The 9,172-nt window shown below is 57.9% G+C and overlaps 1 protein-coding gene across 2 annotated transcripts in view; it reads right to left on the minus strand.

Annotated features, from left to right (window-relative positions):
- The window catches only part of SH2B3 (SH2B adaptor protein 3), a 37,839-nt gene extending 29,916 nt beyond the window's left edge, over positions 1-7,923 (minus strand). The window contains exon 1 of one of the 2 annotated variants that reach the window (XM_082698448.1): positions 7,550-7,923. The gene's annotated coding sequence lies outside the window, so the exon portion shown is untranslated. The remainder of the gene's footprint in view (positions 1-7,549) is intronic. The other variant, XM_082698447.1, reaches the window with a different exon arrangement.
- Positions 7,924-9,172: the final 1,249 nt, after the last annotated feature.

Below are 9,172 nucleotides of genomic sequence, written 5' to 3' on the forward strand. Positions count from 1 at the left end.
GCACCAGACTATGAGCTTCCCAATCTGGTCCCTGCTCCAGCCCCAGTTCCTAGCATACAGCGGGAGCTCAGTAAATGCCCACTGAATGAATGAATGTACGAATGCAAGCGATCAGCTGTATTTGCAACCCATAGTCCCACAAGAGATGCATTGGGGCCAGTCCCCCCTCAACAACCACCTCTCATCGGGCCAACCCACCTCCCAGGCACCCCCGAGTCCCGAAGCCCAAGGGCAGGGCCCAACCTCGGCCGGAGGCTTCCTGGAACAGTGTGCCAGCTCCAGGCTTCCCCACTGCCTGGGGGATGGCTGGCAGCCCTCCTAACCACACCTCCTACAGTTCCCCCAACAGAAGAGCAGTGTGGACCAAGTACTTGCTAGACATCAGGCCTCGGTTCTGCTTTTGCAAAGCATTAACTCTCCTAGGCTTCATGGAAGCCCTAAGAAGTTGGGCCTATAATTGCTCCCATTTTACAGACAGAGAAACTGAAGCATGGGAGGTCCCATTGCTGGCAATAGAAATCCCCACAGAAGCCCTCCCAAAATGCCTGGTCAGTGCCAGAATGCACACCGTTAGGAAGACTCACTTTCCCAGCGAATGTATATTGAACGAAGGAAACCCAGGGGAGGGACATAAACCTCTCATTCAGCCCCTGCGGAAGTCAGGGGGCATCAGCTCCCCCTGCCCAGGTCCCAAAGCCACCAGGGGGTCAGGAAAGCAACCACAGGGTACAAGTTTAAAAAGAATGATTTGACATTTGTATACATTGTAAAATGATCACAGGAAATCTAGTTATTATGTTGTATCCTTGAAACTAATGTTTGTTGATCATATCTCAATTTTATTTCTTAAGATTTTATTTATTTGACAGGGAAAAAGAGAATACAAGCAGGGCGAGCGGCTGGGGCTCCATCCCAGGACCCTGGGATCATGACCTGAGCTGAAAGCAGACACTTAACCGACTGAGCCACCAGGCACCCCAATCGGATCTCAATTTTAGAAATACAATTTTAAAAACAAAAATAAGAATAAATGACACTATTTCTGGCTTTTTAGATGCCCTGCCGTGTGCTAAACACTTTGCATTTATACTCACTAGTTTCATCTACACTGGAGGGTAGAGGGGAGACCTATCAATACATCCAGTTTATAGATAAAAAAGCCAAGACATGGGAAGATTAGCTTGCCCAGAGCCCCACGGCCAGTGAGGTGTAGAGCTGGGATTAGAACCGCTCTCTGTCCTGTGCGCTCAACCAGGGCTGTTTGCCCCTGGAAGGTGCAGAGGCCATCTCGCTCGGGTCACCCCCACGGCCAGGTCAGAGTAGATGCTCCCGAAATAGCACCTGTATGAGTTAATGAACTCCTGGGATTGGGGCGGGCTGCGGTTTGGTAGTCCTGCTCTTGGAGTCGTACTCCTGACCGACAGGGACAAACAGAAGGGCTGCAGGGCTCTGAGAAACGCACCGAGATCCACCACCACCACCCCCCCAGCCCAGACAAGCACTTGTGGGACTACCAGCCAAACTTGGGGCCGCCTCCTGCCTCTGCCACTTCTTCGCTGTGCGGTACAGAAAAGGGTGCTCGTCTCTCTGAGCCCGTGCCCAATCTGTAAAATGGGCCAGTGTTCAGCTCTCGGCAGTCACTAGGAACATTCTGAGAATGGAGGTCTGCGAGGCGCTGGGCACTGGGCTCAGCAAACAAGTGGTTGTTGCTATTTTATTACTCTTACTGCTAGCAGAGAAGAGCACCAGCTCCAGAGAATTTCAGGCCTTTGATCACAGAAGCCAGAGAGGGAGCCTGCCTTGTGAGCTGGGCCAGCAGGGAGCATCAAGGGAGCCTGAACAAAAGGCCTTCTCAGGGGAGAGGTGGCTCCAGGCAGGAGCTCCGGGCAGGAAGTCACCAGTCAGAGCACTGAGTGCTCAGCTAGGGCCCACGTCTGGGAGGGGGCGTGCCTCGGAGGTTTCCTGGCTGGGCCGGCAGCCAGGCGGCTGGAAGATGGTCCTCTCCTTGGGCCCGAGCCCTGGTGGCAGCCATTTATTGAACACTTACTATATGCTAAGTAATTGATCAGATCACACCCACTGTGGGATTAAAGCCTGAAAACCTCTTAGCAGAAAGCATTTATTAATCACCTGAGGAATTCCCAGGAATCTCCAGGCTTAGGGTGGGGGGTATAAGTAGGAGGGTGTTTGGGTCCCTTCCACTGGCCCCTCCTCCCCCCTTCCCCCACCTACCAGAGCACAGGGATCTGCAAATCTGCAGAGTCCCTCCCACCTGATGCACTTGGGCTTCTGGGGCGGGGAGTTCCCAGCTATGTGTGTAGAGGTGGGGCGCTGGCATTTCCCAAATCCCATGGTGGGGTGAGGGACAAGACGGATGTTATGGGATATTATGCGGAGCAGGAAGGTTGAATCCTGGCACCCCCTTCCCCCAAAGTCCCCACAGCAAACACATGAAAATCACGGTCCCCCTGCCCATCCTAGGGCCCTGGGCTGGGCTGGGGGTGGATCTGCCTCTCAGGACTCCATATTCAAGACAATTACGTCCACCAGAGTGCCTGCGGGCCTTAAAGCCCTAGCCCGAGCTTGGTGTCCCCCGCTGAAGCAGATCCAGCCTAAGCAACCCTCAAGCCCCTACCAAGTTGGAGAGAAATGAGGCGCTGAACAGCTGGGAATCCTGGCTCTAGGCCCACTCTAGCCCGTGACCCCAGAGACTGGGGCTCCTCAGCCCCTCTTCTATCTGATCACCCTGGGTAACAACATAATCTGGGGAAACTAACATTTCCCACTTAATTATGAGGCCCAGGTGCAGACAAGACCGTTACCCACCTGTGGGAATTTCACCTGCCAAGGCTTGGGGAGAATAGTTTAAATTGTGGTAAATGAAGTTAAAATGAGCCAGTCCAGAGCTTCCATCCTCCCCCAGGTCCACAGCTTCCCCTGCCCCCAGCTCACAGATGTTTGAGCAGGAAGTCCCATATTTTTGGAGGGAGACACCTCCTCCAGGGAGGCCTCCAGGTTGACTATAGGCCACAGCAAGCATTTTGTCCTTTCCCACCTATAGCACCAACTTCTCCAGCAGCCCAGACCCTCTGCCCAAGGAAGCCCAGAGAGTTGGGGGGGGCGGGACTCCAACATACACGTCTGGGAGTCAGGCCACTGCCCTCTCACACCATTCAGGCTGTCCAGACTGTGGAGAAGCCCCTGGAATGTAGGGAATAAAGGTTCTGAGGTCCTGGGGAGGCTGAGAGGTGGGTTCTGCCCTATATCACTGAGCAGTCCGTGGAGTCCTGAGGCACCCTCTCTGGGGTCACCTAGTGCCCAGGGACATTCAAGTCCTCTGTGCCCACACCCAGCCTGACACCCCAACTACCTACCCAGCTAGGCTTCAGGAGAAAGCCAGGGACTATCCCCCCAAAAAAGGGCAGTACTCCCCAGCCCCAGCACCACCCCTCCATACCAGCGTGTGACTTCTGCTCACTGCCCCCGAGTTGAGAAGGCTGAGACTCTACCAGGGGACACCCCCGCGGTGTCCTGCACCCTGCAATGGTGTCAGGAGAGGTGAACCTCTCCCCACACTCACCTTCTCTGGCCTGTCCCGTGAGAGGCCGGCTCTCAGAGGGCGTATTCATGCCCAGGGCCCTGTTTTGTGACCACCTCCCCCAGTCACATTTCCAGTCCTTCAGCTCCCCAAGGCCGGCACCTCCATCAGGCACCCTGTGAGTCAGCTCCCGGTGAGCAGGGCACACTTCCTCCCTCCCAGGCCCCCCTGGGGACACAAGGGGCAGTGGCAGCCTGCCCTCGCTCACCGCGCCCCCCCCCGCCAATGGGGGTGGGGGCCCACATCCGGAAAGGCCCCCAGAGGCTCAGGGCCTGGCTCACGAGGAAGCCTGCAGCCTGGCCCCCCTCCCCGACCCCTGACAGGGTGGCGTGGGAGGACAAATCTTCCAGCCATCTGCTCAGCTGCTGGGCTTCCGGTCGAGGCGGGGCCGGGGGACACCAGGAGGACTTGCTCTCCTGGGGAAGTGCCCCTTGCCCTTGCTGGGAAGAAGAATACCAGGTTGCGAAGCCTAGGGGTGGTCCATGGGACCTCAGAGCCCCGGCTGAGGAATGGTGGTTCCCCAGGGGACAGGACCCAAGTGAGCTGTGTCCAGCTGTGGCCTTTGGACCTGCCCAGTTTCCAAGGGACTACAGGCCCCCGGAAGCCAGGGAGCTGGGGTGCAGGGCTCCTGGGTCCAATTAAGCCTGACTCAGCGAGTGACCCCAGCTGAGTCACTTCCCCTGGGCAGACTGCCCGCCTCAGTTTCCTCAGGGAGGGAGGGTAGCTGGGAGCAGGGTCTGGCTGGGAACAAGAAACTTGTATTACACCTCTGGACTCTGAGGCAGGCTTCTCCCATCTGCCAGATGGAAGCAGCTTCCTGCCCCGCCCAGCCAAAGATGCTGAACACCCGGGGCGGGGGGGGGGGTGGGTACGGGTGGCCCTTGGGACCATTTTCCCAGGAAACCCAGCAATGAAGTATTAGCCCCCTCTAGGGCACTCACAGTAGCAGCTCACACTTATTGAGCACCGACTGCATGCCAGGCATTGTGCATGCCTCTTTTCAATATAATCCAGGCATTAGTACTCCCATGTCATAGAGGAGGACAGCAGAGCTCAGAGAGGTTAAGGGACAAGCCCAGGGGCACAGAGCCATAGCAATTACAGCCAACGCCTTTCAAGTTCCTACACTGCGCCGGGCTCACACACTCCATATATTACCTTACGCACAGGTTCATATACCCCTGAAAGGCTAAGACTCTTGGTCCCCATTGGGCAGATGAGGTCCAGAGAGGTCCAATAATTTGCCCTCGGTCTCACAGCTAGAACCTGGCAGATCCTGGATTTGGCTCCAAAATCCATGTCGCTACCAAGGAGAAGTGGGAATTTAACAGGCGAGGCAACTCATTTAATAATACTAATAATAATATCCTTACCTATTATCGTCAGGGGAGGCCCAGCTCTGACTGCTTCATGTGCATCTCCATACCCCCAACCCCCAAAGTGGGCTGCACTGGGACTGGGAGGTCTTCCAAGTGCCTCCAGCCCTGCCCTCTTTGTCCTTGGAGAGGTTCCATCCAGGAGGTGGAGGGTGTCCTGGGGTAACACGGCTGGACCAAGATATCCAAGGGCCCCCAAAGGCTGACCTGCTTCAGTGTCTGCTGGGCCCAGGCTCCCCCCATATCTGGAGTGGTTCTACAGAATCTGATTTGTACTAGAAAGCTCTATCTAGCAGGAAGGATTAAGTCCAGGGTTTACAGGAACGGCAGGGGAGGGGGGAGGGAAAACAGAGGATCAGGAAGGAAAACAATCAGAGCTGACACCCACAACAAACAGTAACAGTCTCATCACTATTGCTATTATCACTCCTGATCAAAATGTTCTAAACGCTTTGCAAATTCGCTCATATGGTTCCAATGACCCTAAGAATTAGGTACTCTGATCACACCCATTTGACAGACGAGGAAACTGAGGCTGGGATAGTAAAGCAAGGCTTTGTAGCCAGGAAGCACCATCCCCTCATCCTGCCTGCATCTTTCCAATTCTTTTCCTAAAAACTCAGGACCACCCCCCCCCCAGAACCACCCACGTGCTGGAAATGCTCTAGGGATGCTGATGGACAAACATTCCACGGCCAGAAAAATCAAGATATTGATGGTAATGATAATAATAAAATAACCACCACCATCTGTAATTGAACCTTTTCTCTGCCAGGCAGCAGGTGCTTCTCACACAATGACTCATTAAATCCCTACCATAAACCTGTTATTATCCCATTTCACATGGGGAGGGGGGGGACTGAGGTTCACAGGTGTCACTTGGCCATGCCCTCAGCTGGACAGAAGCAGTGGGAGCATGGAACCTCCGCCTCCAGGACCCTCCTCTCCCACTGCTAAACCCCGGAAGGTCCTCAGACCCCAGCAGCTGGTACTTCAGTCCAGCTCCTTCCCAGCTGGCTGCCTCTGTGGTCCACAGGGACTCGCACAAGTTCTAGGAATGTTCACCCTTTGGCTCAGAAGGATTTTCCCTCCCAGAGGAGGGTTGTGGGAAAAAGCTCAGAAAAAGTGTATTAAAAACCCTTCCAACTTCCCAAGCGGGCCCTGGCCTCTCATCGGCTGACCCCAGCCTGCCCGGGAGGCCTCTGCCTGCTCTCCCCCCATTAGGGCTGGGTCTCCAGCCCCCGCAGCCCCAGGGAGCCCTCAGAGCTGTTTCCGCTCTGGCAGCCAGGTCAGTGATGAGAAAGCCAGACATGACTCGCGCCCCTAGCCCTGGAGACCCATGTGCCCATCGCCTGGCAGGGGCCTTGCAGCTGGACTGTAAAAGGGAAGGCAGGATGGGCTGGCTGCCCTAGCTGAGCCTGGCAGCTGGTGGGGGTCAGGGGATGCTCCCCTCCCAGGAGAGGTGCATGGGGGTCAGATCTCAGCCCCTCCTGCCCCCAAAGCTGGACGTTGGCCCTGCAGACATTGCTTTGCCAGGCCCTCTGCTCCAAAGCCCCCACCGCAGCCCAATTTCACTTCCTCCCGCTCAGTCAGGCCTGGCCATGCCCCTCCCTGGAGGCCTCCAGCTGCAGGCAGTGACCTCCTCACCTACATCATCTTGGCAGGGAATGGGGAAGAGAAACAGGAGAATGAGGAAATTAAAGAAAAAAAAAAAAAAAAAAGGCAGGACAGGCAGGAAGGCCCCCCTCCCCAGTTCCTCAAATGCAATCCCCATCATCCCAAAAGCCCCCATGGGCAGAGGGAGGGAACGGAGGGGATTTCTGCACCAAGCATTAAAGGCCTCTGAAATGACCCTCCCAGCCGTGCTGACCTAAAAGGCAAATCACCCCCATCCCGCCCACTTTTTTTTTTTTTTTTCTTAGATAGGATTCACCTGAGCTCCAGGTCTGGGGTGTGAAGGCACCAACTCAAAGAGAACTGAGCGCCAGGACTCTTGAACCCTTGGGAAGCCCCAAACTCAGCAGCTTGGGGGCACCTGGCCTGGCCCACCTCTGAGGTATGGTGACTGGGGAGAGGGGCTTCTAGAATCCAGAGACACCCTCCTAGCCACATGGTCTGGGCTGGGAGAATGGGGAGGGACAGGTGGCCCCACTCCCAGAGGGCTCTTCCATCCTCACAGCCCCGTCTGACTGCTTTCACTTTCAAGGTACCAAGGCTTGACCCTGGACCCCTCCTCACCACACACAAGTTGAGGGGGACTGCTGCCCTCGACTGACTGGGCTACTTTAAGGGGTAGACTGGGGGTATTAACCATACCCTCTCAGCGCCTTCCCCACTGCCTCCCCTATTACATCGCCAACACGTGTGTGGGTGGGGGTGTCGGCTGGGAGGGTGTCGCAGGAGCTGCAGAAGGGCCGCCCCTCCCTGAACACCCCATCCGGGTCAGGGGCAGGACAGTATTTCAGGCTGTTGTGGAAGTGCGCAGACACCGGGCAGAACCGGACAGGGGGCCTCCTCTTCCCCCATCAGAGCCCTCCCAACCCGGTGGAGGGAGCGCCGGGAAAGGCGGGCTTACCTGAGAGAGAGGGGGTCCGGGCCCGGCCGGCCCATGGCGTCGCGCGCCCCCGGCCCCCCGAAATCCCGAGGGGGCGGGCGGGCCCCCGCCCCGGGCGCGTTCTCTCCCGCGCGCCGGCTCCTGGCTCGCGGCTCGCTCGAGCGGGGCTCAGGCAGGAAACCCGGGCTCGGAAAATGGCCAGCGCCTCATCATTTCCGCCGCCAGCGCTTGACAGTTGCGGGGGGATGCGCCCCCGGGCCGCCGCCGGGGAAACTTTGCTGCTGCCGTCGCCGTCGCCACCACGGGCCGCGACAGTCCGGGCGGGCGGCCGGGCGGAGGCGGTGGCCCGAGCCCATGCCGCCTCGCGCCGTTATGTAAAGAGGAACCGGCTGTGCGAGCGGAGCCCAGCGGGGGAGGGCGGCCACGGCAGAGGCGGGGCCAGGGTGGGGCGGGACCGGAATAGACCACGCCCCGGTCCTTCCCCGAGCCAGACTCGGCCGGAGGGGGGCGGCTCCCAGAGGCGGGGTCGGATCTGGTCCCGCCCATTAATCCGGATCCGCCACGGCTGACTGGGTCCTGGAGTCTCAGAGGAGAGCTCGGAGAGAGGCGGGCCCTATCAAGCCACGCCCACACCTCGCCCACCCGAGGTCGCATCGCGAGGGCTAAAGAAGGGAATGAAGGACCGAGGGGCGGGGCAACCTTGGCCCCACCCACCTAGCCCCTGCAGACCCCCAGGTGCCTCAGCGCCGCGGGGGCGGGGCCAGATGGAGGAGAGGCGGGGCCTGGGGCGGGGCGGGGTCGAGCCTCTTGGCCTCGAGGGGGCGCGCCCCTGCGACTCCCTCCTGCAAGGCCTTATCTGCACGCTCCGGGCGGGTCCGTGCAATAGCGACCACAGCTTTCGTCACCCCCCGGGGAAGGATCCCAACCCCGCCGGGTCTCGACTATTCCGCGACTCTGCTGAACCGACCCCCCACGGCCGTAGCCCCGCCCCACTCGGGTTCTGTCCTCACCCTCGGTTCTGCTCTTGCGGTTGCCGGTGCCTGGGTAGGCCGAGCTCCCCTGGGCCACTACTATCGGGGCCACACCTCAGGAATACATCTTTCTCCAGGAAGCCCTCCCGGACCTCGGACACCCATGCCTCTGGGCCTCCCTCTCTGCTCTCCCCCGTGCTTTCATTTTCTCTGCAGGCCTTACCTGGGGTGAGGTTGACAGTGGGGTGCCCCCTAGTCTGAGGTGGAGCATACAGTCAGCGGGCCCTTCCCCCAACACGGGGCAGCGAGGTGAGAGAGGAATGTCTACTCTTCTCTCCCTCCCACAACAGGAAACTAGTCGATTAGGCCCCAAGCTTGCAGGAACCTCATCACCCCTTCCCAGACAACACACTGTCCGGTCTGCTGCCTCCTCCTCTTACTAACCTTGGGCAAATGACTTGACTTCTCCATACCTCAATTTCCTCATCTGTGAAATGGAAATAGTAAGAGGACCCACTCCACTGGATTACTGTGAGGATTAAATGAGTCAGTGCATTAAAGCACTTAGCGTTGGGCTTTGCCCAAGGGAAAGCACTACTACCTGCCTGTTCGTTAATCAGGCTTGAGTTCTGCCCCTGGAGATGCAGAAAGGGGTTCCCCAGAAGATGGGGAT

Source organism: Mustela nivalis, assembly GCF_964662115.1.
Source record: "Mustela nivalis genome assembly, chromosome: 14".
In the NCBI taxonomy this organism is placed as follows: domain Eukaryota; kingdom Metazoa; phylum Chordata; class Mammalia; order Carnivora; family Mustelidae; genus Mustela; species Mustela nivalis.